Here is a 20696-nt window from a genome sequence, read left to right on the forward strand (position 1 = left end):
CGACAACGATAGTTCAGGTATACATGCCGACGTCGCAAGCTGAAGATGAACAGATAGAGAAAGTGTATGAGGATATTGAAAGGGTAATGCAGTATGTAAAGGGGGACGAAAATGTAATAGTCATGGGCGACTGGAATGCAGTTGTAGGGGAAGGAGTAGAAGAAAAGGTTACAGGAGAATATGGGCTTGGGACAAGGAATGAAAGAGGAGAAAGACTAATTGAGTTCTGTAACAAGTTTCAGCTAGTAATAGCGAATACCCTGTTCAAGAATCACAAGAGGAGGAGGTATACTTGGAAAAGGCCGGGAGATACGGGAAGATTTCAATTAGATTACATCATGGTCAGACAGAGATTCCGAAATCAGATACTGGATTGTAAGGCGTACCCAGGAGCAGATATTGACTCAGATCACAATATAGTAGTGATGAAGAGTAGGCTGAAGTTCAGGACATTAGTCAGGAAGAATCAATACGCAAAGAAGTGGGATACGGAAGTACTAAGGAATGACGAGATACGTTTGAAGTTCTCTAACGCTATAGATACAGCAATAGGGAATAGCGCAGTAGGCAGTACAGTTGAAGAGGAATGGACATCTCTACAAAGGGCCATCACAGAAGTTGGGAAGGAAAACATAGGTACAAAGAAGATAGCTGCGAAGAAACCATGGGTAACAGAAGAAATACTTCAGTTGATTGATGAAAGGAGGAAGTACAAAAATGTTCCGGGAAAATCAGGAATACAGAAATACAAGTCGCTGAGGAATGAAATAAATAGGAAGTGCAGGGAAGCTAAGACGAAATGGCTGCAGGAAAAATGTGAAGACATCGAAAAAGATATGATTGTCGGAAGGACAGACTCAGCATACAGGAAAGTCAAAACAACCTTTGGTGACATTAAAAGCAACGGTGGTAACATTAAGAGTGCAACGGGAATTCCACTATTAAATGCAGAGGGGAGAGCAGATAGGTGGAAAGAATACATTGAACGCCTCTATGAGGGTGAAGATTTGTCTGATGTGATAGAAGAAGAAACAGGAGTCGATTTAGAAGAGATAGGGGATCCAGTATTAGAATCGGAATTTAAAAGAGCTTTGGAGGACTTACGGTCAAATAAGGCAGAATGGATAGATAACATTCCATCAGAATTTCTAAAATCACTGGGGGAAGTGGCAACAAAAAGACTATTCACGTTGGTGTGTAGAATATATGAGTCTGGCGACATACCATCTGACTTTTGGAAAAGCATCATCCACACAATTCCGAAGACGGCAAGAGCTGACAAGTGCGAGAATTATCGCACACTCAGCTTAACACCTCATGCATCGAAGCTGCTTACAAGAATAATATACAGAAGAATGGAAAAGAAAATTGAGAATGCGCTAGGTGACGATCAGTTTGGCTTTAGGAAAAGTAAAGGGACGAGAGAGGCAATTCTGACGTTACGGCTAATAATGGAAGCAAGGCTAAAGAAAAATCAAGACACTTTCAAAGGATTTGTCGACCTGGAAAAAGCGTTCGACAATACAAAATGGTGCAAGCTGTTCGAGATTCTGAAAAAAGTAGGGGTATGCTATAGGGAGAGACGGGTCATATACAATACGTACAACAACCAAGAGGGAATGATACGAGTGGACGATCAAGAACGAAGTGCTCGTATTAAGAAGGGTGTAAGACAAGGCTGTAGCCTTTCGCCCCTACTCTTCAATCTGTACATGGAGGAAGCAATGATGGAAATAAAAGTAAAGTTCAGGAGTGGAATTAAAATACAAGGTGAAAGGATATCAATGATACGATTCGCTGATGACATTGCTATCCTGAGTGAAAGTGAAGAAGAATTAAATGATCTGCTGAACGGAATGAACAGTCTAATGAGTACACAGTATGGTTTGAGAGTAAATCGGAGAAAGACGAAGGTAATGAGAAGTAGTGGAAATGAGAACAGCGAGAAACTTAACATCAGGATTGATGGTCACGAAGTCAATGAAGTTAAGGAATTCTGCTACCTAGGCAGTAAAATAACCAATGACGGAAGGAGCAAGGAGAACATCAAAAGCAGACTCGCTATGGCAAAAAAGGCATTTCTGGCCAAGAGAAGTCTACTAATATCAAATACCGGCCTTCATTTGAGGAAGAAATTTCTGAGGATGTACGTCTGGAGTACTGCATTATATGGTAGTGAAACATGGACTGTGGGAAAACCGGAACAGAAGAGAATCGAAGCATTTGAGATGTGGTGCTATAGACGAATGTTGAAAATTAGGTGGACTGATAAGGTAAGGAATGAGGAGGTTCTACGCAGAATCGGAGAGGAAAGGAATATGTGGAAAACATTGATAAGGAGAAGGGACAGGATGATAGGACATATGCTAAGACATAATGGAATGACTTCCATGGTACTAGAGGGAGCTGTAGAGGGCAAAAACTGTAGAGGAAGACAGAGATTGGAATACGTCAAGCAAATAATTGAGGACGTAGGTTGCAAGTGCTACTCTGAGATGAAGAGGTTAGCACAGGAAAGGAATTCGTGGCGGGCCGCATCAAACCAGTCAGTAGACTGATGACCAAAAAAGAAATGTTTGTAAAAAAGATAATCTTTGTTGAATGCCGGTTCATGCTTAGGGCACTTGTATTGAAGATGTAAAAGATGTAGTGAAGTCCCTCCGCAACGGAAGTGACATGGCGCGATGTAAAAGGTGGTTTTGGCGATCGAACTGGGCGGCTCCTTGGTATGAACGGCACGCAGTGGCTAGCGGTAGCACGGCAGACTTCGACGGTGCCAGGAGAGGCAATTGGAAGCTGCTTTGCAAGGAATTTTTGCCTCGGGTGTGGATCTGGCCGTTAATTGGTATTTTCGGCAAAAATAATAGCTCTAATATGTTGAAAATCCGACGCCAAGAAGAGATTTTATAGAGCATTCGAACATCAAGAGCCGTGAGTACAGTTAGCCGCCATGACGCTTGCCACCAAAACTTCGCCACTTCTACAATAACTTCATGCATCCAGATATGTATGTGGGCATGGACCAGTTAATTTGTGTGAGTGGTTTTAATAATCTTCCATCCTGATCACGAACCTATGCAGGGTCCTCTCCTAAGTGTTACTAAAATTGAGTATTCTGTTTTAAACGAACTATTCTTGTTTTCAAGTGTTTTCAAAGTGGATTCCTTATGTTTATCAAATGTGAAGGGAGTAATAAAAGTTAAAGTTAAAACCACAAAAGTGAAGTCAGATAGGATTTTGCCAAAGTACTCTCAGTTTATTGCAAAGTATAGTTTTGCAAGAATACAGTACCAGATTATGTAAATGATAAGGCCTAAAACACCTGCTTCACAGGTGAGGAAAAAAGGTAAATAAGTTAAGCTGATTTTAAACATGAGGTCTTGATTACTATCATAAATGATTTTTTTTTGTAGGTCAATTATGCTCATTGTTGAATCGATTTGGCTTGCAAATGAATTATAAACTACTCCAAGTGAAGGGAAGGATTAGCTTTGTTTGAATTTGCTTTTTTTTTTAATGAAATAATAAAAGAGTTTGGCTAGTGACACTATACTAGTTTATGGATCCCTATAGATAATTGGATCATTACTGCTGCTAAGGAAATCTGATATATATATATATATATATATATATATATATATATATATATATATATATATATAAAATGTAATAAATCTAATAAAGAGACTGCCTCCACTACACTTGTCGGTCCTCTTTTAGAATACTGCTGCGCTGTGTGGGATCCTTACCAGATAGGACTGACGGAGTGCATCGAAAAAGTTCGAAGAAGGGCAGCACGTTTTGTATTATCGCAAAATATGGGAGAGAGTGTTACAGAAATGATACAGGATTGGGGAGGACATCATTAAAAGAATGTTTTTTTCGTTGCTACGGAATCATCTCACGAAATTCCAATCACCAACTTTCTCTTCCGAATGCGAAAATATTTTGTTGATACCGACATACTTAGGGAGAAACGATCACCACAATAAAACAAGGGAAATCAAGGCTCGTACGGAAAGAAATAGGTGTTCGTTCTTTCCGCGCTCTATACGAGATTGGAATAATAGTGAATTGTGAAGGTGGTTCGATGAACCCTCTGCCAGGCACTTAAATGTGATTTGCAGAGTATCCATGTAGATGTAGATGTAATTTCATATTGTTTATCTTTATTTGTGTTTTTACATGTCAGATAAGATAGAAGCCCCTCATGTCCAAATTTAGTTCTGCACTTCGTGCTGTAACATTTCAGTATTAACTTAAGTTATGACCTTGAGTGTAGTCGTTATTAGTATGAGGTCAGTGAAAATTTGCTTTCCATAATTACTGGAATGTGCGTTATTGAGGTCGGCCGGTGTGGTCGTGCGGTCCTAGGCGCTTCAGTCTGGAACCGCGTGACCGCTACGGTCGCAGGTTCGAATCCTGCCTCGGGCATGGGTGTGTGTGTGATGTCCTTGGGTTAGTTACGTTTAAGTAGTTCTAAGTTCTAGGGGACTGATGACCACAGATGTTAAGTCCCATAGTGCTCAGAGCCACTTGAACCATTTTATGCATTATTGATAACTGCTGCTACACACAGCTCAGAGCATCCTATGTCAGTTTGTATCCTGTGCGCTGTTCAAAGGGAATTATTAATGAAAGTAACTTTAATAATCATTATCTAATTTTCTTAAACATATCTTTCCAAATTAATGTGTCCAATTGGGCTGGCGACCGTTCATTTTTTTCATTCTCATATGGATTTTACCACTTTCATTAACTCCCAAGGTTAAAGTTCATTTAGTTTTCTGTTGATTTCATCACATTCAAAATTATAGTCTGATACCTTTATCCGTTAGATACAGGCGCAGTCAAAACTTCAAAATCCTCTTAGAGGGTAACATTGGCTTGTTTTACGGTACGCTTGTGTGTTATACGTGGCAAGTTAGCGTTATACGTGGCTTTTCCCGCGACAGGTATAAGACATAGGTCGTCAGGGAAGAGTAATGTAAAACAGACGGGCTAGTTTTATAAATGGATTTAGAAGTTAAGTAATATGGATACTTTCAAAATTGAAACAAAAAATATTGGATTAACAAGGGAAGTTGTAACAGGTGAACAGAGACTAGAGCTATCACACTTCGTCTTGATTCCCTAACTCTCTCTCCGGAGGTATCTCTGCTGAGCAACAGTAAAGCAATATGTAGCTCGTCTGCTGTCTAGCTGGGTTGCAGGCTTTCAGTCTGTTATTTAGGGTTGCTGAGTATTCTTGCGTGGGAGGGACGTGAAGAGCAGTGTGAGCATCACTGGAACGTGTAACCTTATCTTGCCTGAAGGTTACTTCACTCTCAGACGACCGTCGAGATACGTACAGCTTATCGGCCGTGACGGCAGTCATGTTTGCCAAGCGACTCTCAGGCTTAACGTAAGTTTATCTATCGTGTAAAGATAGCACGACGCACCAGAGATTAGTCGTCACTGGTAATCGCACTCTTTGAAAATACCGATCAGCTTACAGGAATGGAATTTAGAAGAAATCGTGATAGCCACGTAAGGGAATGAAGACGTCATCGGGTTCCTCTGAACACAATTACGTATTTGTTAACCTCGTTACGTTTTGCCTTTCCGCCTGTTGTATGACAAACAAGTGGGCTGTTGATGATAACAACGTCGTTTCTAGAAACAATCATTCACTCTGCAGATGAATGTACGCTGTAATGACAGTTACCAATCGATTAAAATTTTATTAACGGAAAACGTAGTACACTATTGGCCATTAAAATTGCTACACCACGAAGATGACGTGCTACAGACGCGAAATTCAACCGACAGGAAGAAGATGCTGAAATATGCAAATGATTAGCTTTTCAGAGCATTCACACAAGGTTGGCGCCAGTGGCGGCACCTACAACGTGCTGACATGAGGAAATTTTCCAACCGATTTCTCATACACAAACAGCAGTTGACCGGCGTTGCCTGGTGAAACGTTGTTGTGATGCCGCGTGTAAGGAGGAGAATTGCGTACCATCACGTTTCCGACTTTGCTAAAGGTCGGATTGTGGCTTATCGCGATTGCGGTTTATCGTATCGCGACATTGCTGCTCGCGTTAGTCGAGATCCAATGACTGTTAGCAGAATATGGAATCGGTGGGTTCAGGAGGATAATACGGAACGCCGTGCTGGCTCCCAACGGCCTCGTTTCACTAGCAGTCGAGATGACAGGCATCTTATCCGCGTGGCTCTAATGGATCATGCAGCCACGTCCCGATCCCTGAGTCAACAGATGGGGACGTTTGCAAGACAACAACCATCTGCACGAACAATTCGACGACGTTTGCAGCAGCATGGACTATCAGCTCGGACACCATGGCTGCGGTTACCCTTTACGCTACATCACAGACAGGAGCGCCTGCGATGGTGTACTCAACGACCAACCTGGGTGTACGAATGGCAACACGTCATTTTTTCGGACGAATCCAGATTCTGTTTACAGCATCATGATAGCCGCATCCGTATTTGGTGACATCGTGGTGAATTCACATTGGAAGCGTGAATTCGTCGTCGCCATACTGGCGTATCACCCGGCGTGATGGTATGGGGTGCCATTGGTTACACGTCTCGGTCACCTCTTGTTCGCATTGATGGTACTTTGAACAGTGGACGTTACATTTCAGATGTGTTACGACCCGTGGCTCTAACCTTCATTCGATCCCTGCGAAACTCTACATTTCAGCAGGATAATGCGCGAACGCATGTTGCAGGTTCTGTACGGGCATTTCTGGATACAGAAAATGTTCGAGTGTTGCCTGACCAGCACATTCTCCAGATCTCTCACCAATTGAAAACATCTGGTCAATGGTGGCCGAGCAACTGGCTCGTCACAATGCGCCAGTCACTACTCGTGATGAACTGTGGTATCGTGTTGAAGCTGCACGGGCAGCTGTACCTGTACACGCCATCCAAGCTCTGTTTGACTCAATGCTGAGGTGTATCAAGGCCGTTATTACGGCCAGAGGTGGTTGTTCTGGGTACTGATTTCTCAGGATCTATGCACCCAAATTGCGTGAAAATGTAATCACATGTCTGTTCTAGTATAAAATATTTGTCCAATGAATACCCGTTTATCATCTGCATTTCTTCTTGGTGTAGCAATTTTAATGGCCAGTAGAGCAGGTCTATCAGACCAATCTTAGACTGAAAACAACAATAACAACGACAACAATAACAGTAGAACGTAATTTCCTGATGGCGTCGCCTCGCTGTATAACAGCGCTCCCATCCCAGGCGACTAACACGATCGCCGTTCAAAAAGTATCCGCCTTTTATTTATAGAATCAGTCTTTATTCAGATAAAACTGTTTGACACTACTCACCTTCAGATTAGTTCCCTTCATCGTCTACACACCTCCCACAGCGCTACTGCCACTGCTGGAAGCTTCACTCGAAACCCTCTTTTGGCGTGGTGTGCAGCTGCTCCGTCGTATTGTGCATAATGTCATCCCTGTTCTGAAGTTTGGTTCGTTTCAGAGTCTTTCTCAATTTAAGAAAAAGCCAGAAGCTGCTCGGTGGCAGGTCACGGGCTTACACAGCTGACAAACCATAGCCGTGTTGTGTTTGACCAAAAGACTCTGAATTAACTGCCAGTGATGAGCGGATGTGTTATGGTGGTGAAGGTTCCAACTGTCCGCCGCCCGCAGTTTATGCCGTTTTCGTCTCACTCCTTCACGACAGCGACGCAGAAGCTTTTGGTAGTACTCCTTATGGACGCTAGTACCTTCTGGGGCATACTCGTGATGGACCACACCATTAGAGCCAAAAAAGATGATTAGCATGACTTGTACGGTTCTGTGGACCTGCCTCTCTTGTTTTGGGTCTTAGGAGAGACGTACGCTTCAATTGCGATGACTGGAACGTTGTTTCTGAGTCACACCATAAAATGTAAGACTCATCACCAAGGATCACTGCGTTAAGAAATACTGAATTACAATTCACAGTATCCAGCATGTCCTGAGCGATCTCCGAACGACACTGAAGAACCAAATCGTGTAGGGTCCCCACGAGCACGCATAATTGCCGCAACACAACGTGGCATGTACCCGACTAATGTCTGAAGTAGTGCTGGAGAGAACTGACACCATGAATCCTGCAGGGCTGTCCATGAATCCGTAAGAGTACGAGGGGCTGAAGATCTCTTCCGAACAGCACGTTGCAAGGCATCCCAGATGTGCTCAATAATGTTCACGTCTGGCGAGTTTGGTGGCCAGCGGAAGTGTTTAAGCTCAGAAGAACGTTGCTGGAGACTCTCTGTAGTAATTCTGGAGGTGTGTGATGTCGCATTGTCGTGCTGGAAATGCCGAAGTCTGTCAGAATGCATAATGGACATGAATGGATGCATGTGATCAGACAGGATGCTTACATACGTGTCATCTATCAAGGTCATATCTAGACGTATCAGGGGTCCCATATCACTTCAAATGCACCATTACAGAGCCTCCACCAGCTTCAACAGTCCCCTGCTGACATGCAGGGCCCATGGATTCATGAGATTGTCTCCATATCCATACACGCCCATCCGCTCGATGTAATTTGAAACGAGACTCGTCCTACCAGGCAACATGTTTCCAGTCATCAACAGTCCAATGTTGGTGTTGAAGGGCCCAGGCGAGGCGTAAAGCTTTGTGTCGTGCAATCATCAAGGGTACAGGAGTGGGCTTTAGGCTCCTTAGGCCCTTATCGATGATGTTTCGTTGAATGGTTCGCACGCTGACACTTTTTGATGGCCCAGCATTGAAATCTGCAGCAATTTGTGGAAGGGTTGCACTTCTGTCACGTTGAACGATTCTCTTCAGACGTTGTTGGTCCCGTTGTTGCAGGATCTTTTTCCGGCAGCATCGATGTCGGAGATTTGATGTTTTACCAGATTCCTGAAATTCACGGTTATTGTTGTGGTCTTCAGTCCTGAGACTGGTTTGATGCAGCTCTCCATGCTAATCTATCCTGTGCAAGCTCCTTCATCTCCCAGTACCTACTGCAACCTAGTTCCTTCTGAATCTGCTTAGTGTATTCATCTCTTGGTCTCCCTCTACGATTTTTACCATCCACGCTGGCCTCCAATGCTAAATTTGTGATCCCTTGATGCCTCAGGACAGGTTCTACCAAACGATCCCTTCTTCTAGTCAAGTTGTGCCACAAACGTCTCTTCTCCCCAATCCTATTCAATACCTCTTCATTAGTTACGTGATCTACCAACCTAATCTTCAGCATTCTTCTGTAGCACCACATTTCGAAAGCTTCTATTCTCTTCTTGTCCAAACTATTTATTGTCCATGTTTCACGTCCATACATGGCTACACTCCATACAAATACTTTCAGAAATGACTTCCTGACATTTAAATCTATACTCGATGTTAACAAATTTCTCTTCTTCAGAAACGCTTTCCTTACCATTGCCAGTCTACATTTTATATCCTCTCTACTTCGACCATCATCAGTTATTTTGCTCCCCAGATAGCAAAACTCCTTTACTACTTTAAGTGTCTCATTTCCTAATCTAATTCCCTCAGCATCACCCGACTTAATTCGACTACATTCCATTATCCTTGTTTTGCTTTTGTTGATGTTCATTTTATATCCTCCTTTCAAGACACTGTCCATTCCGTTCAACTGCTCTTCCAAGTCCTTTGCTGTCTCTGACAGAATTGCAATGTCATCGGCCAGCCTCAAAGTTTTTATTTCTTCTCCCTGGATTTTAATACCTACTCCGAATTTTTCTTTTCTTTCCTTTACTGCTTGCTCAATATACAGATTGAATAACATCAGGGAGAGGCTACAACTCCCTTCCTAACCACTGCTTCCCTTTCATACCCTTCGACTCTTATAACTGCCGTCTGCTTTCTGTACAAATTGTAGATAGCCTTTCGCTCTCTGTATTCTGCCCCTGCCAGCTTCAGAATTTGAAAGAGAGTATTCCATTCAACATTGTTAAAGGCTTTCTCTAAGTCTACAAATGCTAGAAACGTAGGTTTGCCTTTCCTTAATCTTTCTTCTAAGATAAGTCGTAAGGTCAGTATTGCCTCACGTGTTCCAACGTTTCTACGGAATCTAAACTGATCTTCCCCGAGGTCGGCTTCTACCAGTTTTTCCAATCGTCTGTAAATAATTCGTGTTAGTATTTTGCAGCTGTGACTTATTAAACTGATAGTTCGGTAATTTTCACATCTGTCAACACCTGCTTTCTTTGGGATTGGGATTATTATATTCTTCTTGAAGTCTGAGGGTATTTCGCATGTCTCGTACATCTTGCTCACCAGATGGTAGAGTTTTGTCAGGACTGGCTCTCCCAAGGCCGTCAGTAGTTCTAATGGAATATTGTCTACTCCCGGGGCCTTGTTTTGACTCAGGATCGCCCTTGTGTAGACCCTCTATATACTTCTTCCACCTTTCTGCTTTCCCCTCTTTGCTTAGAACTGGGTTTCCATCTGAACTCTTGATTTTCATACAAGTGGCTCTCTTTTCTCCAAAGGTCTCTTTAATTTTCCTGTAGGCTGTATCTATCTTACCCCTAGTGAGATAAGCCTCTACATCCTTACATTTGTCCTCTAGCCATCCCTGCTTAGCCATTTTGCACATCCTGTCGATCTCATTTTTGAGACGTTTGTATTCCTTTTTGCCTGCTTCATTTACTGCATTTTTATATTTTCTCCTTTCATCAATTAAATTCAATATTTCTTCTGTTACCCAAGGATTTCTACTAGCCCTCGTCTTTTTACCTACTCGATCCTCTGCTGCCTTCACTACTACATCCCTCAGAGCTACCCATTCGTCTTCTACTGTAGTTATTTCCCCCATTCCTGTCAATTGTTCCCTTATGCTCTCTCTGAAATTCTGTACAACCTCTGGTTCTTTCAGTTTATCCAGGTCCCATCTCCTTAAATTCCCACCTTTTTGCAGTTTCTTCTGTTCTAATCTACAGTTCATAACCAATAGATTGTGGTCAGAGTCCACATCTACCCCTGGAAATGTCCTACAATTTAAAACCTGGTTCCGGAATCTCTGTCTTACCATTATATAATCTATCTGAATCCTTTTAGTATCCCCAGGATTCTTCCATGTATACAACCTTCTTTTATGATTCTTGAACCAAGTGTTAGCTATGATTAAGTTATGCTCAGTGCAAAATTCTAACAGACGGCTTCGTCTTTCATTTCTTAGCCCCAATCCACATTCACCTACTATGTTTCCTTCTCTCCCTTTTCCTACTGTCGAATTCCAGTCACCCACGACTATTAAATTTTCGTCTCCCTTCACAATCTGAATAATTTCTTTTATTTCATCATACATTTCTTCAATTTCTTCGTCATCTGCAGAGGTAGTTGGCATATAAACTTGTACTACTGTGGTAGGCGTGGGCTTCGTGTCTATCTTGGCCACTATAATACGTTCACTATGCTGCTTGTAGTAGCTTACCCGCACTCGTATTTTCGTATTCATTATTAAACCTACTCCTGCATTACCCCTATTTGATTTTGTATTTATAATCCTGTATTCACCTGACCAGAAGTCTTGCTCCTCCTGCCACCGAACTTCACTAATTCCCACTATATCTAACTTTAACCTATCCATTTCCCTTTTTAAATATTCTAACCTACCTGCCCGATTAAGGGATCTTACATTCCACGCTCCGATCCGTAGAACGCCAGTTTTCTTTCTCCTGATAACGACGCCCTCTTGAGTAGTCCCCGCCCAGAGATCCGAATGGGGGACTATTTTACCTCCGGAATATTTTACCGAAGAAGACGTCATCTTCATTTAACCATACAGTAAAGCTGCATGCCCTCGGGAAAAATTACGACTGTAGTTTCCCCTTGCTTTCAGCCGTTCGCAGTACCAGCACAGCAAGGCCGTTTTGGTTAATGTTACAAGGCCAGATCAGTCAATCATCCAGACTGTTGCCCCTGCAACTACTGAAAAGGCTGCTGCCCCTCTTCAGGAACCACACGTTAGTCTGTCCTCTCAACAGATACCCCTCCTTTATGGTTGCACCTACGGTACTGCTATCTGTATCGTTGAGGCACGCAAGCCTCCCCACCAACGGCAAGGTCTATTATGGTTCATGGGGGGGGGGGGGGGGGGGAGGGGGGGAGGCTTATGCTTCATGTTTAATATGGTCAGCAGCGTTTAAATCAGTTTCCGTGTGCATTTTTATGAAGTGAAAATAAATGGTATTCATTGAACGTAATATGTTGTTTCAAATAGTAGCACCATTCATCCTTGAAATTTGGGAGTTATGAAAGCAGATTGAAAGAAGCACCAATTTCAATTCACGTAAGTCAGATACGTTATGAAGAACTACTGAATTTAAATTCATGCAAATCAGGTGCCAAATTCAGTTCATGTAAGTCAGATGCGTTGTTATAAATAGTTAGGAGCATCAGTAAATTGTACTAAATGCCAGATCTTAAACTGAAAGTCGCAGAGTCAGATTCATTTCTTTTGATGCGGTTTTCAGATCCTTGCCCGGGATTATCATTCAGCTCGAGAGGAGTAGTGTGGCATTTCATATATGCACGCACGAGTCAGACGACAGTTAATGAAATAATCACTCCAACTAGTATTTAGCAGAATTACAGATAAACAAAGGCCAGGCAGACCTTATGTACTGACGGACAGGGGCAGTCGAGTAAAGCGGATGAAATCATCAGAAGGAATCACAAGTGAGTTCCAAAGACCAACCAGCAGTGCATCTAGCACATTTTTTTAGATTTCCAGAAGGCTTTCGACACCCTTCCTCACAAGCGTCTTCTAATCAAACTGAGTGCCTACAGAGTATCGCGTCAGTTGTGCGATTGGACTCGTGATTTCCTGTCAGAAAAAAATGTTCAAATGTGTATCAAATCTTACGGGACTTAACTGCTAAGGTCATCAGTTCCTAAGCTTACTCACTACTTAACCTAAATTATTCAAAGGACAAACACACACACCCATGCCCGAGGGAGGACTCGAACCTAGCCGGGATCAGCCGCACAGCCTGTCAGAAAGGTCACAGTTCGTAGTAATAGACGGAAAGTCATCCAGTAAAACAGAAGTAATATCCGGCGTTCCCCAAGGAAGTGTTATAGGCCCTCTATTGTTCCTGATCTATATTAACGACATAGCAGACAATCTGAGTAGCCGTCTTGGATTGTTTGCAGATGATGCTGTCATTTACCGTCTTGTAAAGTCATCAGATGATCAAAACGACTTGATAAATGATTTAGATAAGATATCTGTATGGTGTGAAAAGTGCCAATTGATCCTGAATAAGGAAAAGTGTGAAGTTATTCACATGAGTACTAAAAGAAATCAGTTAAATTTCGATTACGCGATAAGTCACACAAATCTGAGGGCTGTAAATTCAACTATATACTTAGGGATTACAGTTACAAATAACCTAAACTGGAACAATCACATAGATAATGTTGTGGGTAGAGCAAACCAAAAACTGCGATTCACTGGCAGAACACTTAGAAGGTGCAACAGGTATACTAAAGAGACTGCTTACACCACGCTTATCCACACTATTCTGGAGTATTGCTGTGCGGTGTGGGGACTGACGGATGACATCGAAAAAGTACAAAGAAGGGCAGCTGGTTTTGTATTATCGCGAAATAGAGGAGATAGCGCCACAGCCATGGTACGTGAATTGGAGTGGCAATCATTAAAACAAAGGCGTTTTTCGTTGCGACGGGGTCTTCTCATGAAATTTCAATCACCAGTTTTCTCCTCCGATTGCGAAAACATTCTGTTGGCACCCCCCTACATAGGGAGAAACGATCATCACGATAAAATAAGAGAAATCAGGGCTCGCACGGAAAGTGCTCGTTTTTCCCGCATGCCGTCCAAGAGTGGAACGGTAGAAGGACAGCATGAAGGTGATTCATTGAACCCTCTGCCAGGCACTTTATTGTGAATAGCACAGTAATCACGTAGATGTAGCTGTAGACTGTGTGTAGGGAGCTAAAAATAACGGAGTACAATGGTCGAGGAACTACTCAGAAGGCCGGCCGCAGTGGCCGAGCGGTTCTAGGCGCTTCAGTCTGGAACCGTGCGACCGCTCCGGTCGCAGGTTCGAATCCTGCCTCGGGCATGGATGTGTGTGATGTCCTTAGGTTAGTTAGGTTAAAGTAGTTCTAAGTTCTAGGCGATTGATGGCCTCAGATGTTAAGTCCCATACTGCTCAGAACCATTTGAACCATTTTTGAACTACTCATAAGGCACTTGTTTCTGTAGTCAACGCTAAGAGACGCTTGAGGTGGCGTAAAGAGCGACGTCAATGGACAGCGGATGACTGTAAGAGAGTCATTTGCAATGATGAAACACACTGTACCCTGTTGCATTCAGACGAACGGGTTTCGGCCTGATGGAACACGCTATACCTTGCGGCAATCCGATGAAAGGGTTTGGTTTAGTGAATGCCTAGAGAAATTTACATGTTCTCACGTGAAGTGCCAACTGAAACATTGAGGAGGTAGTGTTATGCTATGATTAGCTTGTGATCACCTTGTTGCGTTTAAGAAAATGCTGACTGATGAAGGACATGAATACATTTACAGCATTATGTACCACACACAGTAGAAGGGCAGCTCAGAGACATCATTGTTCGTATGACAATGCACCTTATCATACAGCAATGTCTGTGAAGCACTGATTCGTAGACAGTAACATTCCTGAAATGAACTGACCAGCCCAGAGCCCAGAGATCTGTACCCAGTGGAACACAATTGGAGTGAATCAAAATGTCGCCTTTGCTTCAGGCCCCAGCGTTCAGCATCACTATCCACTATAGTTTCGACTCCTGAGGAAGAACGGCCTCCCATTCCCCACTGAAACTCTTTCCAGCAGTGTTCAAGCCGTTATAATGAAGAAGGTTGGACACCCCACCCCCTACATAAATGCCCACAAATAGTTGTTCAGAAACTTTTGATCAGATAGCGTTTGTAGAAGTTCAACACCAGGAAAAGCCACAAACATTAGTTACATTCATTGGCCACTCTGCAGCATACAATACTGTCTGGAAACAAGAACTGCTCTACAAACTCCTCCGTGAAATACTCTGTAAAATAACTGTCATATTAGGCGACAATATTTTGAATAATACGATTTTTCATGTTGTCCTGGGTAATTCACTGAGCGACCTGAAGAAACTCAATAACTGCCTTCTCGACGGTTCAGTTTCAGCTCCAGTCGTTTCCTCTCCTACTTTGCTGGAGGAGGAGGACGTTGGTGTTTAACGTCCCCTCGACAAAGAAGTCATTAGAGGCGGAGCACAAGCTCGGGTTAGGGAAGGATGGAGAAGGAAAGCGACCGTTTCCTTTCGAAATAACCATCCCACTGGACACGGGTTTGAACCGTCGTCCTCCCGAATGCGAGTCCAGTGTGCTAACCACTGCGCTACCCCGCTCGGTGCTACTTTGATGACTTATCCACATCAAAATCCAGGAAATTTTGCTATGCTGATAATTGGGCAATAGCAACAAGAATGAAGTGAATGGAAGGAATGAAAGAAACGCTAACATATTACTTGAACTTTCTAGGGAAATACTTCCAAAACTAGAGACTCCAGTCTAGACGACAGTGGCATGCTCTTATTTAAACTAATAGAGAAATCTTTCTGATCTTCATCAACGTGCTTCGGCACCTTAGTGTCTTTAGCTTTTTCCAAAATATTTTTTCTCTCACTACATAGTAATTAGCACTACTGACAATTTAACTGAAAGAAATATAGTACTTCCTCTTACCTTATAAACAATCTGTCTCGTACGTTGATATTTTATATCTCTGAAACAGGAGAAACAATATTATTAATTACTGAATCTGCGAAAACGAAATGCTTACTTAATTTATGAGCATTATTAGTACATTTTAATCAAATGTGAATAACTTTTGGTTCTAAGAAGGGATGAAGACATTTTAAGATTTTACTTGGTGTTAAGGTCTAGGTGTTTACTGTAGGAGCAGAATTTCACACACATTTTTTTATAAAAAGGGGATAAATTTTAAAGCAAATTTATAAGGCCTTCTGGCGCTCTCTGATTATTGGTTCTTGTTAACCGGCTTTTCGCTTCACTCCATTGCAAACGCTTTGCCCTTCCATGAATTCCTGCCGCCACTAAAGAAAGGCCATTTCAGTTGGTACACATGTTCCTGACGTATGTTTGCATTTTCAGCTATTTTGAATATTTAGTTCACTGTTGACAGTCGAAAATGTTATACATGTTTTCGAGTGCTAAGCGAATTTTACTTTCGAAAAAGATGCATCAAAGAATTTGCATTATTCGCTGTTCGCAAGCAATTTCTTCGGAAGTCTTGGGCATGAAACATGTAGTAACCAAGTTTGAAAGTTGCCTCAGAAATTGTTCAATTTCGACCAAGAAGACGCCTCGCAGATATCGCTCAGGTATGGCTGACTAGAGTCGACAACTATCCAAAAGTGCTAAAGAAGATTGTAACAGGTGACTAAAGACGGGTATACAGGTATGACCTCGAAACAAAGGACGCATCTTCCAATGGAAAATACCTGGACAGCCAAGACCCAAAAAATTCGACAGGTTCGATCACATGCGAAGGTTTTTCTCGCAGTTTTTTTTATTACAATGGGATAGTGGATCATTAGCTCCTGCATTGTGATCTTAGGTAAATAAAGACCATTACCTGGAAGTTAGCGCCGTTTGCGAGAAGCAATCTGAAGAAAACGACCAGAACTGTGGCAAAACCACTCTTGGAAATTGCATGACTATAATGGGCCCGCTCAAATCTCAATGCTTGTTAGCAAATTTTTGGCAATAAAGCAAAATTGTTTTATTGTCGCAGCCATCATATTTGATGGACATGGCCCCTGCTACTTTTTTCTAATCCCAAGGCTGAAGAAGACCAAGAAAGGTCGTCGTTTTGCTACCGTTGAAAATATAAAAAAAGAATCGCTGAAGGAGGTGAACACCATAACGAAAAGTGAGATCCAGAAGTGCTTCCGAGATTGGAAAGAGCACTGGCAAAAGTGTATTATATATGAGGGGGATTATTTTGAAGGGGACAAAGTTGATGTTGATAAATAAACAACGATTTGTTAAGAAACATAAAAATTTCCGTTCCTTTTTTATCACACCTTGTATAGATTTCTCCTGGGTGTATGTTACGAAAAGATCGTGAAGATAAAAATTAGTGAGGTTCGAGTTCATATGGAGGCTTATCAGCAATCATTTTCCCCAGTAAAGGTGGGTGCACAGAAGTACTCCCCATTATACAGCAAGCTAGCGAATAATAGTGCATTGTCATCCAATTCTGGGCTACAGTGAATGTTTGAGGTCTCTAGCTGATTGGGAAATGATAATGGTAAACAAAGCACCCTCCGCCACCTACTACACTACAAAACGAGTTAATATTGCATTGTCATCCATTTCTGAGTTACGTCTAAAATTTCAGGTCTTTAGCTCATCAGAAAGTTAATTTGAAATGAACTGTACCAAACAGACAGAGACAGACAAGAACGCGATGTCCATATCCTCTTCCTCCTTTCTCTGTCCATTGGTATTCCATCTGGAACGGATTCCGACAATACCCTGCCCGCATATCACGCCAGTCCTGCGGAGCAGCTGACAAGTCAGGCGTTACCAACCCTTTTCATCACCAACGCCTCCGCTATGGATCAGACAGACGAGAAAGCGAGTTAATATTATATTGTCATCCACCTGTGAGAAATGCTTAAAACTTGGAGCCTGTAGCTCAATGGCGAGACAGTTTAAAATCAATTGCAAAATTTGTAGCGAATAGACACAAAGAAAAGGAAGTGACCTAGCAAAAATGTGGTAATAAATACGCAAACAGCAAGTGCCTGATATCAAACGCCGATTAGACGAATCCTGGAAGACACAAAGCGCATAAATAAGAAAACGAATTAATCATTGTATTACACTATCGACAAAGAAATGCAAAGCGTGTACACACCACACCATCCGATAAATGTGTAGCAGAGTCCTTTAGACTATTCATTCTTTAAATCCAAACACTGAGTCAACACGACAGGACGACCTCTGAAAGACAAGGCAGTCCAGTCTTCATCGGTTATGGTTTGCCACCTGCGTTTGAAGCCGGTGACTGCCTTTTCCTGCTGTTCGCTTGCGGCCCTCTGTTGAATTCTGTATTACCCCCCGGTCCAACTCGTCTGTTTTCCGAGAACCGGCTGCGGATGTGAGAGTAATGATGTCATAAAGCGAGGCGTATGTTTAAAACCCGTCCCGCGGCCGCTAATGAATCCCGTAGGAGGTGCGAGCGCGGGGTACACGCTTCCAGGAAGGCCGGGCCACCGTCTGCCTGCACCCACCGACCCCTCTTTCCGGCTCGGATACCGGAATTTAAACACGGGCGTACCACGCAGATTTCTCTAAGGCCCCGTTTGCACGATCGACTTTTTGTTTCTGTTGACTACTCGAGACAAGTAAGTCTACTGCAGCGCCCCTGGCGTTTTATTCCTGTACTGACTTAACGCCAGAATCACGTGTGTCGTGAGAGCTGCCCGCTGTGCAGTTTGGCAACTCAACAGTGAATGTGAGCTCATGAACTACCCCTTTTACGACAATATGGAAATGTAGTAACGAAATGTAGGAACCAGCAATGATAACAGAATTTATTAGCTACCACAGTGAAATTCTCGTCAGAGATCTTCTGGAAAATTCTTTGCACTCCTCAGAACTGAAAGAATAGAACATGTGTCATACACTCATTGCAGAAGACATACAATTATTTGCTCGAGAAACTATGTACTTCCAAACACATCAAACAATATATGGACCGCAGTAAGTAACGCCTTTTTGCTTTACCCTTCGTATATTGTCTTCTTGCTAACTGCCAAACAAGGTAGAAAATAATGTTTTTCGTCACATACGTAAGGCAAAAATGGCGCACTAAGAAGGAGTTATACGAATGGGACGGGTAATCGGTAGATGTTATGTACATGTACAGGCCAACAAATGATTAAAATTTCAGAAAAATTAGATAAGTTCTTCAACAGTAAGATTCACAAACTGACCGTATCAATAATGCATTGGTACACCTCTGGCTCTTTTACAAGCAATTAATCGGCTTGGAATTGACAGAGTTGCTGGGTTTTATCCTGTGGGGTCTCTAGAAGAGCGTAGCGTTCCAAAGGATTGGAAAAGGGCACAGGTCATCCCCGAGTTCAAGAAGGGACGTCGAAGAGATGTACAGAACTACAGACCTATATCTCTAACGACGATCAGTTGTAGAATTTTGAAGCACGTATTATGTTCGAGTATAATGACTTCTTTGGAGACTAGAAATCTACTCTGTAGGAATCAGCATGGGTTTCGAAAATGACGATCGTGTGAAACCCAGCTCGCGCTATTCGTCCACACGAGACTCAGAGGGCCATAACACGGGTTCCCAGGTAGATGCCGTGTTTCTTGACTTCCTCAAGGCGTTTGATGCAGTTCCCCACAGTCGTTTAATGAACAAAGTAAGAGCATATGGACTATCAGACCAATTGTGTGATTGGATTGAAGAGTTCCTAGATAACAGATCGGAGCATGTCATTCTCAATGGAGAGAAGTCTTCCGAAGTAAGAGTGATTTCAGGTGTGCCGCAGGGGAGTGTCGTAGGACCGTTGCTATTCACAATATACATAAATGACCTTGTGGATAACATCGGAAGTTCACTGAGGCTTCTTGCGGATGATGCTGTAGTATATCGAGAGGTTGTAACAATGGAAAATTGTACTGAAATGCAGGAGGATCTGCAACGAATTAACACATGGTGCAGGGAATGGCAATTGAATCTCAATGTAGACAAGTGTAATGTGCTGCGAATACATAGAAAGAGAGATCCTTTATCATTTAGCTACAATATAGCAGGTTAGCAACTGGAAGCAGTTAATTCCATAAGTTACCTGGGAGTAGGCATTAGGAGTGATTTAAAGTGGAATGATCATATAAAGTTGATCGTCGGTAAAGCAGATGCCAGACTGAGACTCATTGGAAGAATCCTAAGGAAATGCAATCCGAAAACAAAGGAAGTAGGTTACAGTACACTTGTTCGCCCACTGCTTGAATACTGCTCACCGGTGTGAGATCCGTACCAGACAGGGTTGATAGAAGAGATGGAGAAGATCCAACGGAGAGCAGCGCGCTTCGTTACAGGATCATTTAGTAATCGCGAAAGCGTTACGGAGATGATAGATAAACTCCAGTGGAAGACTCTGCAACAGAGACGCTCAGTAGCTCGGTAGGGGCTTTTGTTGAAGTTTCGAGAACATACCTTCACCGAGGAGTCAAGCAGTATATTGCTCCCTCCTACATAAATCTCGCGAAGAGACAGGTTAGAGGCCACACAGAGGCATACCGACAATCTTTCTTTCTGGGAACAATACGAGACTGGAATAGAAGGGAGAATCGATAGAGGTACTCAAAGTACCCTCCGCCTCGCACCGTCAGGTGGCTTGCGGAGTATGGATGTAGATGTAGATGTAGATGTAGATGTCATGACAAATTGTGCCCAACTGGCGCGTTAAATAGGCAAATTGCCGAGCTGTTTGGAGGGACCGGCCCATAGTGCTCCATACGTTCATAATTGAGAAGGATCCGCCGACTCTGCCCGCCAAAGCAGGTTCTGGCAAGCAGGAAGAAAAGCAGTAGAAATTTCGTTTGATGGCGGGCATTGTCTCCCTTAAA

The 20696-nt window shown here is 42.7% G+C and overlaps 1 protein-coding gene across 3 annotated transcripts in view; it reads right to left on the reverse strand.

The window, feature by feature from the left end:
• The window catches only part of LOC124612947 (Na(+)/H(+) exchanger beta-like), a 1149910-nt gene that overhangs the window by 269933 nt on the left and 859281 nt on the right, over window positions 1-20696 (reverse strand). For all 3 annotated transcript variants that reach the window (XM_047141462.1, XM_047141460.1, XM_047141461.1), the window contains exon 6: window positions 15756-15795. The gene's annotated coding sequence lies outside the window, so the exon portion shown is untranslated. The remainder of the gene's footprint in view (window positions 1-15755; window positions 15796-20696) is intronic.

This window comes from Schistocerca americana, chromosome 4 (genome assembly GCF_021461395.2).
Source record: "Schistocerca americana isolate TAMUIC-IGC-003095 chromosome 4, iqSchAmer2.1, whole genome shotgun sequence".
Lineage (NCBI taxonomy): Eukaryota > Metazoa > Arthropoda > Insecta > Orthoptera > Acrididae > Schistocerca > Schistocerca americana.